We start from the raw sequence: 21,448 nt of genomic DNA, 5'->3' as shown, positions 1-21,448 counted from the left end.
CAAAGCGAGTTTGCCCGTAAAACTTCTTAAAATATACATGATCACACCCGACAAGACAGATACCCCACCGATAACCCGTCGAGCAAAACATGACATAAACCTCGAATGGAAAAGAGTCAGTCTGTGTTAAATCAGTGTGGGAGTCACTTAATTTACCAGTGAGACCGAGGTATTGACGAGTAAGATACTTCGAATATTCTTTACACCAGGAAGTTGTAACTTAACATGGCGATATAGAATGTGGAAGTGATACAATCCTGGCATAAAATATTAAATATTGATCATCCTTTGTCCTTATAACTGCCATGGATCATGCGTATTAAATTTCTTTTCATCCCGTACCTGTCTGGGGATAATATGAAAGCTCAGCTGCGTCAATGACAAATTTTGATTGGTTTAGCCCTTTATATTCTTGAGAATTGAGACGGCTGGTGCCTGATACATGCCAGACGATCTCATTCTCACACTTTACCAAGATTTAATGTCGTATGATGCCAGCTCTATAGTGCAGCGGCATGCCCTACTCGAGACCGACGTCCATTCGGTTGGCGCTCAGCCTACATCTAGGGCCATGCCAGAACTTCAAGAGATGATTGAGTTCTTAGGAAGGTGAACAATAAGTTTTTGAATTTTCATTCGTTTAATGTTAGTGTGGAAGAGTATCATAGCAGAAATTGTCCCTTAGAAAAGGATGACTGTTCACATGCCCTTAAAATTCGAAATAAGACAAGTAAACAGTAAAGGTTGTGGACCACAACTTTTTACCAAATGTTGTTTTGCAGTCCTATATATGCATTTATTTATACAGTTTCTTTTCCATGGCACCGTTTATGCATATTAAGTACGCAGGAAAATTGAACACTGCCAAAGGCAATTATGTAAACTATTATAATCAACCTGTTCAAATTCAATGAGCAGTGTGTCGTCTGGAATTCAAAACACACATACCCACAGTCGACACGGCGCGGCCTACACATACCTATACTTGCACTTAAGTTGCTATATGTCAGACATGATGTAGCATCACCAGGAAGACAAAGGCAATGATGATATATTGGTCATTACCATTGTACATACCATTGTCTATTGTATAATATAAGTTTAGCCGACTGTTTAGTCTGACATGTCTGACAAAGCAACGTATATGTTGCTAATGTTTGTTGTATTGTAACAGGTGGTCAACTTTGGCAAAGTTACATACCACTTTCTCAAGTTAGCTCATTGATGACTGACAGATGATGTCACATGGGGAATTACATCTGGATGATTTTTAGGGTGGAGCTTGGCAAGTTTGAAAAAAAATATTAACACAAATATTTAAAAATCTATGAAACACATTTAGACGTTAACATACCTAATATGAGATGTATGCTGGACTACACACCAACAGGGATAAACTTGTATTTGGATGACTAGTGCCCTTAAAAAGTGAAAGGCGATGTTTAAAAATATGACGATACCTAAAAGGAGCGAGGTAATACTTTGGTCATTTTCGGTGTGAGTCTGTATTATACAAGCTAAATAACATAACATTCAAACATACTCACAGAAGAGATACAAATAATACAATTTATAATTTCATGAAAATACTAGTGATCCCATTTAAATGCATTGGTTCCTCTTTGATACGATATACTATCGAACGAAGGTTGACAAACGGTACAATGCCCTTTACATCAAATGAATCCAAATCGACAGTAATTGTCTTAAGCAAACAAAATGCATAGACGAAATTTATGACGAGATAAACAGAGGACATAACTCAAAGGTTTAATTTTATGAGAGAGTCGAGTAGACGTATTGAAAACAATTCATGCAAGTCATGCGAAAGGTTATATATATATATATATGTATTGGTTTCGTACATAAATAGCGGGTTGTGGACTTAGGCCACTTCCCAACATTTGCGATAAAGACATCTAGGACTTGTTAGGGTAGCTCTTAATCTCTTATTGCGTATTTTCCAAGGTTAAACAGGCATTGTTTATTATTTCAAACTTTTTGAAAAACAAGATAATGATAGGTAGATTTTTGTTCATGTAATGCACATGAAAATCATACGTCATCCTGAATCCCTTTTTCAAGCCTTTTTTTATTTAGATTACAAAGTCATCCCCTTTTTACGGAGCTCGAGATTTTATTTTATACATGTTTTACCTTTTATTTTTACTTAAACCCCTCTCAGTGATGGATCTAGGATTATCATGCATGGGGGCGAAAAAATCTGTGAAAAGATTTTAAAAAATATGCTCGATATGCTTCTGCCCAATTTAATTGTGCCCTTGGGTCGCTATATTGGGGTTTTGTGTCAATGTGCCGTAACATCTCATGTGTGGATGTCTTCTGCTCGAATATCTCTTCTAAACTAGTGACAATTAAAAGTAATCTACGTCGAGGATAATAAATGTTAAACCACTTTGGGTATAGTGACCAGGGCAAGCTGTGATAGGTACAGGGTGCTGGGAGCGAGCGAGGACCCGTTTTTGATAGGCCTCGTTGTGTGTAATAGACACCACGTCGACGGCGTCGTAATCGCACTCGACTAGGGCTTCAACACAGTTCACTGGTACTATGAGGTGTCACGATACATGTGACGGATCACGTGATGTGATGGGTTAAGATAAGACATGTCAGGCGGATAGATGAGATGCCCTGAATTATCTCCAGCTGTGAGTTAAAGACTTGCATAATTTGTGATTAACTTCAATTGAAACACTTAGATCTGCTCAAGAACATTTCCGTTTGGATTCTCGATACAGTTTCTGAAAATCTGCTCCTCTGTTAATTTTTTTGTTGAATTATTATACATAAATAGTTCATTGTACACTGGCAGGTCACGAATTGGCGTGGGGTCCAGGGGCGAGGATAATCTCAACCCGAAAACTTTCTCTATCAGAATGTCTTCCCTCATAAAGATAATCGGACCAACTAAAATCATCTAAAAAATAAAATAGGGTATTCTTTACACTGCATGGAGAGAACGCATGACTTCGGTACTCTGGTTACTTACTAACAAGCATTTATGCTTTCTTAGCAGTCAGGTAAAATAACTGTCTCTACTTTATTATAAAATTTAATGTAATGCACGTTCCGTCATTTAAATTGATTACATTTTAGAATGACTACTGTCTATTATGTTATTTATTACGTGAGTGTATATTATGTAGTTCTATTAATGTATTGCTTCAAACGGACTATTCAACTCATGAACATACATGTTGAGGTTTCTGTTCTTTACCGATATGGGAAGTACAAGTATATAAGTCTTGAAGATGGTCGGAAATATGTTTAAAACATTTAAGTTATAATGATATCCAATCTCTTGAAGTCGTTTGTACCGATGTAAAACTAGAATGCATGTTTCAACTATTAATAAACGATTATCAGTCTCTTAAAACTGTCAGGAATTCTTTCCTTTACCTACTATGATTAATTAATTCACCTAGTTTTCACACCCAATTCTAAATGTTCAATATTACCTTTAATAAATGACAAGTACATTATTGAACCGGAAAGGCGTGGGATGACTTTGCTGTGCCAATCTAATTATTCAATTGCATTTATTTCGTCACATAATGATCCCCAGCTGCTTTTGCTCTGCATGAAACAGAACGTTATCAACCGTGTCTAGTTACAGGCTATTTGTATAACTCTTTTGAGGGTGGTTTCCACTACGTTGAGTTTGGAATTACATAAGAACTGAATGAGGCTTAATTATTTTTATGTGGCTCCTTTACAAAATGCCCCCTAGATTTAGAGGGTCTATGCCATTATAAAGATGCTGAGACATTTCTCAGGATATGCAGTGGAACAGAATACGGATACATCTTTTCGTCAGGTAAGTGTGTATATAAAGGTATGTTTTTTCTTCGCTTTTTTTCGAAGCAATCATAAATATAACATTTAAAAGCCTCTTAATCATTTAAATGACCACCAATCCAGATTAAGTAAGACCCTAGAGATGCAAATTATCATCGGCAGTTAAGATTGCCTTTAAGTATTTGTTCTCTATTGGGCAATTTAAGATGCTGTGATTGATAAATATGATTGATTGAGACAACTAATCTAATGAGGCTTATCCGTAGGAAGATAAAAGGCTGTGTGGTAACAATTATGGATCTGGTTCATAGTGAACCAGTTTATTTCATTTGTCATAAGAGATATAACAAAAAGACACAATCTAAGTTATAATTTAAAACAAGTGGAAGTCATAACTAAGAAATGTGTTTTCATCTTATCGGCAAAATAAGAACATAACAGTCTGTGACTTTCCTCCTTTCAAATTCCTTTTGATTAATCGAATATATCAGTGGGAACTTTGTCTCAAAAAGCCATTGCTAAGCCTTTTTATAATTCTCCTTTTTCATTTTATGTAAGTTCTGAAGTGATTTTGTTTAAATACATTGCCGATTATATCGATTATTCTGTATTTTCGCTGTCTTTTTGTATTAATATTGATTTGTTTGATTGTATTTTTTATGAAAATGAAAAAATAAGCGATAAACGAGAAATCACAATCTGACATCCATTGCAAGTCCCACTATCACTTTAAAATAATGAACCGGGTTTCATTTAGTTTTATTGCTCTGTTAATGGTCATTGTTCGAGTTTGGGATAAATCTCTATCCTGTCACTATTTGAACACGCCCAATAATGATTTCTCTCGTGCATAATAATCACTTGTATATGTTGCGTCAAGAACCGCCAAAGCCCCCGGCGCAGTCCTATGCCAATAAATAACACAAAGTCTGCAAACGGGCATTATAACTCATTCACACCGCAAAAGCGACTCCAAATCGGCATAAAACTTAAACATTCGGTATAATTTAAAATATGTTGTTCTGTCAGCTATCGGTCTGATGGCGGTCTCGTCGGTGTGACTTGGGAATGGTTAACCTCATTCCCATCAAATCCTGCCATCGGCTCAAAGTGTTTTAACAACTCTCAAAGGAGGCTTGAGGAACATTCTCTGCATTGATTTAGCGTGATGTCAGCTCAAACTAAAGAATGTAAACATAAGCATAGAGGATTCTATATTCAGGAATAATGCGCTTTATTTTAGCTATCATTAAAAAAAAAACATTGATTTCATTGCCTCATGACATCCAGTTGAATTATTAGAAAATGTAATTTCAACTTACCAGAAACGGACGAATTTTTCTGCAGACTATGTTTGCAAAAATCGACGTCTAAACGATTTCGATCCGAAAAAAATCCACAGTGTCACTGTAACGACAGAAAGCCTCGAATTTCAGGTAAAATTGTTTGATAACAAAAGAGGTTGCTCTCGATCGCAGCAGACGATCAGCTCCTTGCGCTGGTGAGATCAGGTAGAAGTGCTCGATAGAGTCGACGAGAAAACGGCTCCACTGCAGCTAGGGCCTGTATGAAAGACAAGAAACGAGGTCAAGTGATGCTATTGATATTCAATTATACGAAGTGATCAGGTCGATCTCTCGGCGACACATTGGCAACTTTAGCTCTCTGGTGATGTTTGTCTAAAGATATGATGATCCTGTACTTGGTGATGATATTGTAAAGGATCTGAGATACATGAGAGGTTCGGGAGAGGGATTAGCTAGCTTAATGTACTTCAGGGTTCACTTCTGTCAAAATAAGAGCTCTTGGTATACCAAGGTTAGTCTAGTTGTTCAGTTCAAATGACGATAACATTACCTGACATGGAACAGCGTTAAGTCAAGTACGAAGAACTTGATTTTGATTTCCAATTATTAGCGACCAATGTGGATTGTTTTTATCTTTTCATTGCATTTCGGTGGTAGCTTTATTCTGCTTTGGGGCCTATATTGTTCTCTTTTCTCCCACAAGAACGATATTTATTAAGCTGAGCTGCTATTGTTTCTCTTTAAAAAAGGTAGAGGCTTTTTCCCTGTAAGGTGTGCAATGCGCAAGCAGAGATGAGCAGTAAAAGTAGCCTGGATGTTTGTTGTTCAATATATATTTGCTAAAATACAGATGAAATAATAATCATAAATTGTGTCTTCCGACGCAAGTGGAACATTATTAAATTATTACTTAAGCTGAAATTCATTTCGAAAAGTGGACGAAAGATCATAATGTATCTGTATTGTGATTCAAGTGGAACAGTATGAGAATATCAATTGATAATTTTCAATCCCTTTTCTTCTTACGTCTACCAAAGTGATTGATCATCTTTAAGATGTGATGTCAATACTATTTTCTGATATTGTGACAGCGAAGATTATACTTGATGTCCAAGGTCGCACGGTATACCTCGCCGGCTTGACTGCACAGAGTGCTCATTAGAGCATAATCCCATTTCAAAAGTGATAAGACTAAAGATTCGGTGAAGGACTACTATGAAAACAAGGTATTATCGCTGGGGAGACAGGACGTTAATGGAAGACCGGATTTTGACGGGAAGATAAGCTGAATTGAGTTGTCAGCAGGACCTATTAAAATACCAGGAGATGCACCATACATCAATGGATGTCAAGTCTTATCACGACCTATCACGACCGAATGGGGTGGATTATTGAAAGAGGATGTTGAGTTCTTGTAATCGGGTGGTACTCATTCTTTCTCATTTTCCTCTCCTGTAAAAGAACATCTTATACTTGAGGGAGTTGTTGTGCTTGGTAGATCTCAACAGTATCAAGATGTGGCCTAAATAAAGTGTACTTTATGGCGATATTTGGGCCTTTAGAACTTGTGTCCAAAGTTTTGGTCGCCTCCCTTATTACGCACCGCACCCATACACATCAAGAACTTCTTGTACACATACATATACATGTATTGCGGGTGTGCGTGCGTGTGTGTGTATACTTGTGTGGGCGCGTGTGGGCGTGTGTCCTAACATGCTGCACATAAGGTGCTTGAGGCAATAATTGTGTGTAATGTTTGAGTGACAATTTTGAACAACTATTTCAAGATTCATAGTAACGGTTAATAACACAAATTCGGGTAAAAGCCTTGACAAAATGTAAAACGATTTCTCACACCGCTTCTTTCGTCGTAATGGGAAAAATTTACCTGTTTAATCTATTCATCAACTTGATATTTTAGAACAGACAATATGTTGTCAGAAAAAAATGCCAGATTATTATTTTTTCATTTTGATTATGTTTGAGTTTAATATTAAAGGAATGTATAATGAATTAAATGCAAACAACATGACTACACAATGAATATTTTATAGAAAGTACAATATACAAAACATTTGGAATGATTGTTATTGACCGAGGATTAGAAACAGACCAGAGACTCAATATGCAACCATAAAACTACGGCCCTCTTTGTCGCTATGTAATGCTGCACCTGTGAGTGGTGATTCAATCTAGATTTTAATGTAGACCTATATTGATTAAAAAATAGAAAAATCAACTTTTACTCTACTCGAGATAGAGGGATGTGATAAGGAGGGAGAGTGAGGGAGGGAGAGAGAGGGGGGAGAGAGAGGGGGGGGGGGGGAGAGAAAGAGAGATGGGGGTGAGGGTAGAGAAACTAGACAAAAAGGAGAGAGACAGAGAGAGACAGATGGAGAGAAAGAAACAGAGACAGAGACAGGTAGACAGACAGAGAAAAAAAGATAGAAAGAGGGAGAGAGCGAGAGAGAGAAATAGAGAGAGAGAGAGAGAGAGAGAGAGAAATAAAGACCGGTGTACCAGGATCCCCCCCCCAATTAGTTAAATCACAGTCACAGTCTATGTATAGGCGGGGATATAGCTCAGTGGTAGAGCGCTCGCTTCGCATGTGAGAGGCCTCGGGTTCAATCCCCGATATCTCCAGATCAAAGTGGTATACTTTTAACAATTTTTTGAAAACTTGTAACATTGATAAACGTATACACTCATTCCAAGTTGAACCACAGTCTCGGTTTAAGTAGGTATATACTCCACAATGATATTGAATGAAAGAAATGAAAAGACAAAAACAGGCTAACATATTTCGTGGAAGATTGGGAAATACCGAAAAGAAATGGGGTATGGATTTTCTCCTAGAGTAAAATGCATTCACAAATGCCTTTTCCAATCATCATAATTTTGCCAACACTACTTCGGGATACAGAATAAGAGGAATGGCAAGGTCTACTTTCACCATTGAGGGTTTGGTAATTTTTTTCAACCTAACCTAGCCATCCCTTTTTTTTTTAGCAGATGAAAGCATATATATCTTAAGAAATATCTGTTTAATTTAGCTTATAATTGATTACCATAACCTTTTCATGTCTGTACCTTTCCTATCGCACTTTGTATAAATGTATCATATATGTATTTTTCATCTTTTGCACAAGCTGCGCCTTGAGCATTTGACTGTCAAGTGGATTTGGCGCCTTATCTTATGTTTTATTATTATTATTAAGAAAAAGTGCATCATACAGTATATCTGTATAGTAGCAACTGATCTACAGTGTACTACTAAACTGAATGAATAAACAAAACTATCCATACAGAGTTCACAAAAGACTCAACTCCGTTTCGTTGACAATCAGCCGTAGACGAAAGACTTCATGTATGTCTGATTGTCAACGAAACGGAGTTAAGTCTGTTGTCAATTCTGCTTGTTGCTACGGCAGGCAGCCAGTGAAAACGAATTCGTTTGATAAAATTATGGAAATGCAAGCACTACTTTAGACAAACAGAACTTTGTCATTCCTTGCTCATTTTTCCTGATTGAGGTGTCATATGAAAGGGCAAAAACTCAACTTCCCAGAACTGTGATTTTCTCTTTGAAATTCAGATACCGTCCGCCAAATGAATTTTTGATTTCCTCTCTTCAAATTCATTTTAATCACTCATGCGTGAAATATGCATCATATGAGTTGCATCAAATAAAAGAGGAGGATCTAAGCTTTCCAAATATGTGTCATTTATTAATTATAAATGTGACTTAGTTATAATAAAAAAAAATCGATATTTCTCGGTTTCGTTTTTTTCTGGGACGCACTGTACAGTATACCGTGCACAAACCCACTCAAACATACTTGCGCACACACACTACGCATGCAAACAAACGCATTCGAACATATACATGTATCAAGACACCGCGGAAAAGTATGTGGGTGCAAAAGTCACTTTCGTTTGACATAAATCAATACTATCGATAAAACTTGGAGAGACATGTTTATTAGCTTACAAATATTCTTGCCACCATGAAAATGATGACGACACTTTCTAAGCATGAATCTTGAGTATTCTTGTAGTCGTTCTGTCCCGGGGAAAGGAGATGCATGGTATGAATGAAAAAATGGGATTCTGTTCATGTATAGCGTACAGCTCATTATGTTCTAATCATTATTATCTCGACAGAAGTTCCAATTACTGTGGCGCTTAGTGTATTCAAAATTGAATCATACCAGGTACCCACTTACTACACCTGGATAGAGTCTTGCAAATGCTGATTACTGTCTTGCTAAAGGACCTTAATGCTGCGACAGGGATTCGAATCCCGTACCTCGTGGTTCACAGTACGGGGACGTTATCCACTAGACCACATCAACCCCACGTCAACACGCCTGTGTTAACACAGTGAGTCTTCCGATTTACCTCACACCCTGATACACAGCTGAGAATGATCGTATCCATTCCAAGCTAATGAGAATCTAGTCATATAGTGATAATATAAGCCCTCGTATGCTTCATTAATCAAAGTAATCCTTGTTCTCGGAAATATCTAAGCAACTTACTGTATAAATGGCTGAAAATGACAAAATAAAACTTTAAAGGCCGAAGTATAATATTTTGATCTCTTGATCTGATTCCATATGAGTTATCTACAGTAGATATGAACAGTATTGAGTCTGACCTGGGAGGGGGGGGGGGTCACAAAGACTAAGATCGAATTAAGTTGATCTTGATCTATGACAGGCCGATCATGCCACTGGTTGCTCTCACCAATGGTCTCTCAGTTGAAAACCATCCAGAGACTCCTAATAAATTGCGTTACTGACTAATGAATTATATCATTACACATCTTTATTTTCAGTTTTCTTATGTATAACTGATTTTCTTACAAAACTGAAGATATGGCGTATATGTTCAATACTGAATGAACGCCATTAAACTATTACCAACAACAACAATGGTCTCTCAAAGGACGTCACAAATCTACAGAACATTGATAGTTTATTGTTGTAGAAAAAAAGTCAATTACATTGTAAAATTTAGTTATATTTTTAACTTGGACTTATACTCTGGTATGCGATTTATGTTCTTAAAAAGTCTTGAGCCAGATATAATTTATGAGGGAAAAAACCTTAGTAATTATAAATGATGACAAATAACAAGATATTAAAAAAAAAAAAAGTACTTTACAACGCCATTTACAGTAGGCTTTGTGTCCTGGTAGTTATAGTTAAATTACAGTTTTAATAACGCATCTCGTGAAGTGCTTCGGATATAGAGTTATAATTGCTATTAGACATGATTGCAGTTTCCGTAAATAAATTAATGCCTGCCGTAGCTAAATTCAAAGAAAAATACTATACTCCAATTCAAACTACATTACATGCGGATATGAGCTATGGAATAAAGCAAGAGGTCACATCACAATGCATTCTCTCCGAGGTCTCCATAACGAGTCTTGCACAAGCTGGTTTATTGAATCAATAAGAGGTCAAATTTTTTTATTAATAAATATCAAGCTATTATTCTCTCCAGTCGAAGCAATTTATGACTGCTGCGATTGTTCACAAGAGTATTCCTCCGTCCATTCATAATGTATAATATTATACGGGCGACTTACTTTATTAGATCAAATTATTTTCAATGAGATGTAAACACTGGAGTCTGGAACGGAAATGAAGCTAATTTGAAGTCACTCTTTACATTATATGAAGTTAAAAATTGGAGCTTGACGACTAAGTACTCATAATTTGACAAAATTTTTCTCGGCCTTCATAATCATCACGTTCTACATAAAAGGCTACGCAGCTATGAGACTAATATACAATGCAGCTATAGACGTTTCATGCTTGATGAAAACCCATCGTGAAAGTTAATGTAGCAAAATGGTTAATGACATAAGCAATATTTCCCCTAATTAGTTTTACCGTCCAATAACTCTTAATAGAGGTTGTCGGTCTTGTTGAATTCCTTGTTGGCGCTTAACAATTACTCTACTGTCTTTATTCATTTTCATTTCAAAGATATTGAGAGGTCAAGGGGAAAACTAACGACTTGTGACTCAATTAGAAGCAATATTAAAGAACAGTGCACGCTGCTGGGGTGTTCTACCCCGGCTAGAGTGTTCATATTGTTTTTCTATCGTATTACCGGTCGCTCTGGCCTTTCATTATTACACGGGCGTAAATCCAGGAGGTTAGAGGTATACATCCCCCACCCAAACGGATGATGGAGGGACAATGACATGTGCAACTACCCCCTCTCCAATTTGCAAGAAATAATCAGTTGATAACGATCTGTAGGCCTACAACAGTAATATAAGTCACTCTTATCACTGCTCGTTCGCTAAACTAAAACAAAAAATAGAAATAGAACATCCTAACATTGTCTCCGTTAAATCTCACATACCTTCTCTATGAGAAGCGTGTCTGTGCTCTTGCGAGAAATCCCTACGGCTGAATGCGATCATCACTACCCCCTCACTTACTCGTCACTCTTCAGACAGGTTTACCCCCACTTCATGATTACCAGTCCTCCATTCTACAATGTTTCAACATGACATCGCTCCATCTAGGAACACATCGGCTCCTTCCAAATGAGATGAACTTTTCCTGATCAGTTTAAAACAGCGATATTTAACCAAAAAAGATTTATTAAATGTTGTGTAGAATAGGGAGACTATTAAACTCTCTCTCTATTCCTTTTTATCCAGGGAATCATCTGACAGAGACTCATTAAAAATGAATATCCCTTACCGCAGTATTGAACAGATAAAAAAAACAAAAACATTTGTGTGGGAGGCAGGCATGAGTTTCTGATCATGTAAAATATCAAAATGTTTTATAACGTCACAAATGCGGAAAAGGACAATGGAAGCTTAGTTTAATTGTTAAAGAAATGAATGTAAACCTTTACATTGTTTAATAAAAGGTCGTTCTTCTTCTTAGGCTACACGATCGCTCGGTTGCCACACGCGCAATTAAGCACAAAACAAAATACATTAATTGTCATCCATTGACGGATAAATTGCTTTGAGTACCACGATACCTTTGCGAAATGACACATTTCCGTTCTTGGTTTCTTACACCGGTAAAAGTCATCTACACAATAGAAACATGAACATATTGCTGACTACCTTGGTGATATGTATGCCATGATAAATGCGATATGGCACAGGGAGATTATTTGTGCGGCATTTAATGATTTCATGATCTCTCATATTATGCGAAATTTCAAAAATATCCAGACATGATAAACACAGATTTGTGTCGCCACTCAGAAGATCACCATAAAACATATCTCCCAGAGAAAGAAGATCCACGTCAGGTATAAATGCATCATTAGCCTTGCTTTGCTTCATTTCCAGGCAAGCCAGCTCCTCTTGTTATCCGCCGTCAAGAAAGATGTTTAAACGGGTTTCTAAACAAATCTAGCTTTAGCTTCCAGTCTATACTATATTATAGAAATGTTGAAACAGGGACGGGTGCATATTTTCCTCACGTATGCATAAATAATTCAATAGAAACCAAAGAAAAGGAAATTAATGAATTATCCACCCACCCCCTCCCTCCCCCTCCTTCGGAATACATGATCTACATGTAAAACGCCCCTGTGTACAATATGGCGATTTTTTTTTGTACATGATATTACGTCTTCCTTTATGCGATCTTTCCATAAACCGAGTGGAAAGGCGGGTGTGATTTTTGTTTTAAACAACTTGTGTTTTACTTGTGTCGTTGCTATATATGATTTTGATGATTAACTTTAATACTCAGTTCACATTAATGTGTATTTTATATGTATTGTACTTTGGAGGTTTATTTGCACTTTTTGTTTTGTTTAATATGTAATTGTTTATCATTGTATTTTGTTTGTTATAGCGCTTAGAGACTTCGGTGGTAAGTGCTTTATATGTAACGTTTGTATTAGTATTATTTATGCGTATGTATATTCTCTCGCTCCAATTCCATATCGGGCCTTAATGATATTGATTTCAAACACAGTGGGAATTCAGTGGAAATCATTATTTTATTGTATTTACATACATGAAACCAGGTCGTCCTATTAAAGGCATGGCAATTTATTAAACTGAACTTATTAAAATAAGGGCGGATTAAAAGTGGAGAACTAAACTTATCAAATCGTGTCTTATCATGCGGTAAGGGAAAGAAAGATAAAGAGAAGGGGATATGAATGTTGGAAACGTAGGAAATATATAGTAAAAGGTATAGAGAAAAATAAACTGGTAAGTATGTGGAGAGAAAGAGAGATAAAGGGAGAGAAAGAGATGTGATAGACGACTAGGCCTACATTGTTGAATATGAAATGGAGAAATTCTAAAAAAGTAATTCGAACCCTAATAACAATGATCTTCTTTCGTGATATCGAATTTTTAAAGATGAAGTTGAGTTCTGGTCATGCGATTGCATTGTGAAAGAAACGGTGTGAAATCGACCAGAAAAGATTGATCATCTAGCATATAAGAATTTGTGTGTATATTGCAAGGTTCTGGAATCATCAAAATGATAAGAAATTTGGCTAAGTCTTGGTAAAGTTACAAACACTGTACACAGAAAGATGTATATGGGACTACACGAACACGTGGCGTAAAAAACCTACCCCGAGTTTTACGAGTTACACGACATATTTAGAATATAAAGGCATTTGAAGAGCCATGCTTTTCAGGGAACATGTCTTGTCTGATGTTCTTCCACACTTGCATAATAAGAATGATAACGCTCACAATTTATTTTCACCTCTTCCCAGAACTCAACCTTCTCTTTAAAGTCGTGGTGGAGTTGTCTTTTACCAAATTGTCAAAGAGTAGAAATTCGAAATGTTAGTCACTAAACAAAACCTTTTCAGATTTAATGCCATTTCACAGTGAGCTAATGGGATGTCAATAATGAGTACACTAGTAAAGTATAATGGTAATCAGATTTGGATATTTGGATACAGCGCAATTTCACCATCATCTGGCTTTGAAGTGTACTACTCGAATATCCAATCAAATTATTTTTTATGCATTTTCAATCAAGCAAAACAAATATGTCAAAAGGGGTTACTAGTAACATAGATATAATTATCATTTTTGGGGCATGCTAAAGTTGAATAAAAATTTCAGAATGTCCATTATCATTTTTACGTTACTTTATCGAATGATTTCCACGCTTGTATGCCTGTGTTGCACGGAATCGGAAAACATTTCTAACTCACTGTAACTAACTAATAAAGTTATAGGTTATGACGATAATCTGGGAAAATGTACTGATAAGTAAAATAAACAGCATACACAAAAATGAGTATGATACTACTTTTCTCACAAGGAGTATTAAACATAGCACGAAACTGAACGCCCGGTTTGAATAAAAAAGAATATGATAATGCCAAGAAGTACCTCCTTGATGTTACCAAGACCCTTTACATTCTGGAAGCAGTATTGGCAACACTTATATTACGACTATAAATTGGAAGGCACCACATTATATAATAGTCTTTCACGTAGCCCTCACACAAAGCGTATACAAACAAAATAATACAATTAAAGTAAGCAACTTTTGTAAAAATTGACAATATCAACAACCACGACACATTTCTACTTAATATATGATAACAGTTAAACAAGAAGAAGAAGAATGGGGAGGAGAAGAAGGAGGGGAAGAGAAGAGAGAGAGAGAGAGAGAGAGAGAGAGAGAGAGAGAGAGGGGTGGGGGAGACGGGAGGGGAGATGAAACATGTATCATACGGTATGAAACTACAAGGTATGATCATGGTCTTGAAGACAAAAAGTAGAAAGGGAGTGGCGTTTCAATGTCCAGTCTGTATTGACCTTGAAAGAAGAGCCAGACCGGCGCCATGTACTCCATCAATATATATAAGGGGTGTCATATGATCGTAGCCAGGGGTATCAATCAATTGAGGGGGGTGGACAGAGGGGTAACCCTCGGAGGGGTACACTCTTGATTGGTATTCGGGTTTGACAGGTTGTATTCTGACAGTAACCTTTAATAAAATAATAAATGCAAAGGTTTTTTAAGGCATTTATCTTACCAGATTGTTAACATGATAGCGTAATAAAAATTAACGGTAAAAAAACGGATAACGAATAGACTCGGGACCCGTGTTATCCGGATGTGCCTATAATGAGCATTCTTTTGTTTTACAGAACTGTCTCGATCATTTGAACGTGACGTGAAATATATACGACGGATAGATTGAATTAGTTGTCAATTGAAACCACTTTGGAATGTATGCTTGCTTGCTACGCCACTCATACAACAACAAGAGTTTGCCTCTGATGGTTGTTCTACAGGCATAATCGGACGCTATTCCTCTCCGGCCTGTCCAATATTAAAAACGAGAGAGCTTCGCGAGAAGGCTTGAGGGGAAATGCAACAATCTAAAGCGTTTCCTAGACTGTTTTTCTCAATAACATCGATCTTTCCGGTTTGACCATGGAATTAGTCATCGTGTTTCAACTGGCAGGGTCTGGTGTTATAGAAGGGTGTCCGGTGAATCAAGGTTACCTGACACGGTCGATGATTCCAGTCATGACCCTCCCGGTAAATGATATGAAGATGTGTTCGTATCCTACGGGCACCCACAATCGCTTCCCTCCCACCTTAACCGCACCGTACTGTTTAGAGTGGATCGCCCTGAATTGGCGTTCCTTTCATCTAACCGAATATCCAGCGGGGTATGAATGAAATATCCACCACAGCTGAGCTGACAAAGAAGAAATACTAGTGATATGCATGACCTTCAGGAAAAATAGATTTGTGAAACCAATCTTCTTACAGGAAAAATGTCCCTCATTCTTTGGAGAAATGTCATACCCTTAGAAAAATAAAAGAATCGTGATCAAACTATACGCACACGCGCACTCACCAATCGTATGATTGGATGATATTCGTTCAACCTTTTTTGGACAAATGGGAAGTGTTCTCCTATATCAATTTGCTGGTAATTCTTGAGGAGATTTTTTCAACCCTCAAAACGTAAATAGGAAAAAAACGATGAGTGTACTAAAACACTGCACCATTATAACATACATGTAGGTTGCTGAGTATGCATGGACCGTTGTCCTTAAAGTGCGGGTTCATAGAAAATCACAAATACGGCAAATAGCGTATTACTAGAAACTGGTAAGCTATTAGATGACTATTATGCAAGTTTTAGGTCAACTACATATCGGGTGGTTTATAAAAATACAAATAAAACAACCTCCATAGCATCTGGGATATGATAGAGATTCGCCGGAAAAAAAAGTTTTCATGCCGTCACAATATGAACCAACCCTGCCCAAGCAGACGACATCCCATAAAGAATGAACATAATTGCAATGCTTATATTTCTCAAATTATAATGAGTTTAGTGTAAATAAATGTGATGGAATTTTACACCATTCAAAAAGGGATATGACCCCCATTCTGATAACTAAATTCTTTTGTTTGTAAATACACAGGATATGGGTTAATGAACGATCAAAGAAACCACACTTTCAAATTAAAAAACCTCCGGAATGATAGCTGGACGTCATTATTGTTCCCTCTTGAAACGCCGAATCTGCCGCGGTGTATGCAGCTGAAAATACAATGGCATCTTATTTTGTTTACAAGCGACGGATTTTTTTTTTTTTAAATCCTTGCATTTTTTCATCAAAATAATACCATGCACGGTGTTAAGAGTGAGGCTATAGATTAAACATTTTGCCTGAAGGTATTGAAGTAAGAGAAATAACTGAAGAAAAGATAACAAAACAGGCACTGAAATTGTGTGAGATGTCATGGGACATCGTCTGCTTGTGCACATCATGTTCAACATGTGACGTCATATCTCAGTAGCGACCGGGGAGCTTTTCAGGTGCTATGTCGGGGCTGTATCTAAGCATTTTGTAATTGTTAATAATCATTACTTGGAATGTTTCCAAGCACTGGCTTTTGATAACCTTGGCCAATCAAAGTGTCACTTTTGCAATGATGACATTAAAGTTAGTTTTTTAAATCAATGAACCTTCTCTTTAAAGGTTACTTGTAATGTAACACTAGAAAAACTGGTAAGCTTTTGATGAAACATTTATGGAGAAGTAAAACAAAGGAATATCAGAAATATTTTTTTTTGTGCAATTAGTACGTCATAAACATTGTTCAAGGCTAAACGATAAATGTAGTGTCTCCATATTTTGACGGTACACACTTAGAATTAAAGGTGCAATTCTGCTACAATAGCACTACCCTCTGCCAAATACGCGTACATGTAGGTGGAGCCAATCTGTGCCCCAATTACGCCCTTATTTCTTATTTCTTATTTCTTGAGACTACTAAGTGCTAGCCAGGACCAATTCAATCCTGATAATGTAATGGATATGTCTGTGTATTATTGATCATGCCAAACTTGCATATCATACCCAGAAAAGTGGTGAAATATAGGACTTTTAATCAGTCTCCGAGTAGATATGATACCCTCTGGAAAGCAAAACTAAGAAGCAGATGTACATGTCCTGCTTACAGGGTAATGATAGAAATGAGTTCACCTTCTCAATGAAACCTGATAACAATCACGTCTATAATAAAGCATCCGGTAATTTTGTCTCAGATTCTGAAACAAAATCCTGGATTTAGCTCATGCTGCAATGATAATTATAAACCTTTAGGTCAGTTAGAAACCCCATGACTTTTTCAAGCCGATCGCCTGTCTGATTATCAAGATATTTATAATTGGAGATCGAAATCAAATTTTGCGTTTTCTTAACGGTTTCCGTAACACAACAGTTCATTGGGGAAAATGAGTATGGTAAAACCGGTCACTCAGAGATTTTTTTTTTTCTGAGGCGCTTTTAGATCATTTTAAAGGGCTTCAATATTAAACGATATCACAGACACTGATAACACGTACGGTCGTGTATCTCAGATTTAACATTGTTAAACGATGCCTTTAAGTTATTGCTTTTCAAAGGGTGAAATGTATATGCAATAACGCAGTTACGGGCAAAGAGATAAGAAGTCAAGATGATCATCCAAATCAGCAAACAGAACATTCTTTTCAAATGTTAAGAATGCTTTTCAGTAAATCACGTGATTTTTTTTCTCGAAAGGTCGTATTTTGCCGTCGGCGGTAATTCATCAGAAGAACTTGATCTACAACCTCAACGAAACATACACTGGTGCTGGGAGTAGAAAAGGTCTTGGGGCTCGGAAAGTCTTCTGATGAAGTTATAGATACCTCGAGTGGAAAAATAAGTGATACAAACAACGGTGATCTTTAATAGGGATAATTTCATTTGATTCACCCTGTATTACAATTAACCCTAAATTGAAGAAGAAAAAAAATGCACAAAAAAGAACTACATCATCAACAACAACATTGCAATAGTACAGAAAAACTTGCATGTATGTCATAAAAATGTAGTATGCATCTCCGATATGTGCGTTGGGTGCATGATGAAGCACTGCCATTTGTTTTTGTCTAAAAAAATATCATGAAGAGAAACGCCATGCACAAGCACTGTTATTTTTATCGGGAAGATACTAAGGGCAGGGGATTCTAGCTTCTTTTTTTTTTTTACTAATAGTAACGGACCTGCAAATGAATACGTAAATCAAAAGGTGTGTGGATGAAGTGCGTGCCTGAGCATGGTTACATCATAGTTAGTTAACGACTAAGTTCTTATTCTACTTTTAGTTCTTGCTCTTATGGGGATTATGATAGAGTGCACGTTAAATCATGGTCGTCCGGTCGTTGCATAAACATGTAGGAAGTTGAAATAAGCTGAGTTAGCATTCCGTGGCATATAAAAAATTAGGGGTTGCCGTTTTTCAGGTTCCTTTTGCAGTCTAAAATGCTTGTCTGTACATTAGGGGTTTGGCACGTTTGGTTTTGGCGGTCGGACACCCCTCCCCCCCTCTCTGTCCCTATTTCTCTCTCCCCCCCCCCCCCCTCTCTCTTGCTCTTCTTCTTTCTCTCTTTTTTTCTCCCTCTCTCTCTCTCTCTCTGCAGCTTGCTCCATGGGGACACACACTTGTCAGTCGGTATGAAAACATACCTGGATGGCTTCTATACTTGACTTGCTATGCGCTGTTACTGTACATACCCATTGTTCAAGATAAAATACAATCCAAATATTATTACATTTTCAATCATCGAAAAAAAAAACAGAGCTAGAATCTGATCATTCTTTTCAACCACAATCCCTAATCGCAAAACGAATGACTATTTTATTTATTTTGATGTGTTATTGGTATTCAGCTCTTAGGACATAATCCTTTGCTGACGTCAAGATATTCGTTTGCGCCTAGCAGTAAATTCGAACAATAGGCTGCATAATTGATCTTATGTTTGGGTATTATTGTGACGCATCCTATGTATGGATATGTCGTGGTAATGTGAAATTATAAAATACAATTTCAATACTTGCCTATAAATTCTACATTTGTATGTACTACAGTATATCCAACGAAATACAGAAGAAGACGAAATTGCAGGCTTTCTACATTGCTTTCAATTAGAGCACTCTAAAAAAAATTCTAATTAAAAGATTAATAAATCATTAATAAATTCTCAATACGTTGTACTATATATGGTGTTTTTCGTCTTAGAAGAAGATTGTTATGCAAATGTTTATGACATAACACTCTCCGATTTTTTTGGTTAAAGTAGGAAATATGAAGAAATCAATCCTAACTCCCTCCAACTGTATCTATCTTGCAATGTTAAAAATAAAGACCAGTTATGGTCCTGCGATTGCATTGTAAAAGAAACGTCGTGGAATCGAGTTACAAGCACTGTACATAGAAATATGTATATATATCAAATATATCAATTAGTAGGGGTTTTTGTCGGCAAAATTTGCATCATTACGTATTATTCAAAACATATTCTTACACATGATTGGTAATAAGAGCTTCCATTTAATTTTTTGAGAGGGGGCGTTTCCAAAACTCGTCTTTACCTTTAAGCACTAAACTAAATTTCTTCAAACTGTACTCATCCCCTCCTTCTCTCTCTCTCTCTCTCTCTCTCTCTCTCTCTCTTCCTTTCCCTTTCTTTCTTCGTCACGTTGAGTTACTGAAATCCTTCTTCTAACATTCATCTCATACCCTCTAAAATCTGAACATAACCTTGGTCCCTTGCGACTCGTATCTATAGGCGTGAATGTTCATCTTGTCAAACCATACGAAGCACCTCAAAACCTTCACACCTCGATCTCTCTGGCGGCAAACACAATGTATATACCTCTCAAACTTTCATGACTAATACATTATAGTCATCTGAAAGTTAGGAATAGAAGATTACATACTTGCAAAGTCTAAATAGCAAGAAACAAAATCACTTCAATTATGAAAAGTTGTCTGTTTTATTACACTGCCTTCACGGGGTTGACAAGATCTTTCTCCAAATGAATCCTATTATTAAGGTCTTTGGAGTTATGGCAAACGGTTCTAAACATTATTGAGTCTGGATAAGATTAATGTCTGTACGTGCTTAGTTGCTTAAGGGTTAAGAAGGTTATAACACGGGAAAGGATCTAAACAAAAATGAACACCTGCAGCGTACATTTTGGCGAATGGGGAGGGTGGAATATTTCTCTGCAAAAACTGCATTTGTATTTTTGTTTTAATTCGTTCTTTCACTTTCTATTCCTACTCGAATTCTCTCCCTCACTTCCTTTTACCTCTCCTCTTCATTTCATCTCTCTCCACAATATTTCGTTTCCTTTTCACTCTTTATTCCCTGCTTACTGTATATTTGTCTATCCAGCTCTCTATTTATTCATTCTTTCCAATAGTTTCACTTATTTCCCATCTCCAGCCCAAACCTCGACTAGCTCTTATATTCATCACATTTCATGTAGCCTTGGATGTTCGTCTAGTCAAACAAGCCCGACACCCTCACGTCCTCACAGTGATTCGTACCCACTTCAATACCTACTCACTACACTCTCAGTAAAAAAACAAAACAAATTTGTATGTACCTCTACAGTGCTTCATGAATAATTCATTATACACCTCGCATCTTGTAGAAATTTACATGCCTGCGCTGTCTATTCTAATATAAGCATAACAAAACAATAAATGACAAAGGCCTGATCCCAACGAACCGACAGTAATAATGATAACTACATTAATGACTAAAGCTTGGCATTTCTATATTTCAAACTTTGTTTGGAATAAATACGAATTGAAGAGTACTATCAGTAAGAAATTGTAAACTGCCTCAAAATATGTTTAAACATTCATTAAAACTATCACTTTTAATGTGTTGACGGACATATTTCATATTCTACCTTGCACTCGCCGATACATTTACTCATTTTTGCTAGCAATATTTTATATCTTGTATTTTTG

At 36.7% G+C, this 21,448-nt stretch overlaps 1 non-coding gene across 1 annotated transcript; it reads left to right on the top strand.

The window, feature by feature from the left end:
* The first annotated feature begins 7,697 nt into the window (after positions 1–7,697).
* TRNAA-CGC lies at positions 7,698–7,769 on the top strand. Its single transcript has one exon. It is a non-coding gene; the product is annotated as a tRNA-Ala (tRNA).
* The last annotated feature ends 13,679 nt before the right edge of the window (positions 7,770–21,448 follow it).

The sequence above is a fragment of the Strongylocentrotus purpuratus genome, unplaced genomic scaffold, assembly GCF_000002235.5.
Source record: "Strongylocentrotus purpuratus isolate Spur 01 unplaced genomic scaffold, Spur_5.0 spur5_scaffold_19, whole genome shotgun sequence".
Lineage (NCBI taxonomy): Eukaryota > Metazoa > Echinodermata > Echinoidea > Camarodonta > Strongylocentrotidae > Strongylocentrotus > Strongylocentrotus purpuratus.
This window is presented reverse-complemented; position numbering and strand designations above follow the sequence as displayed.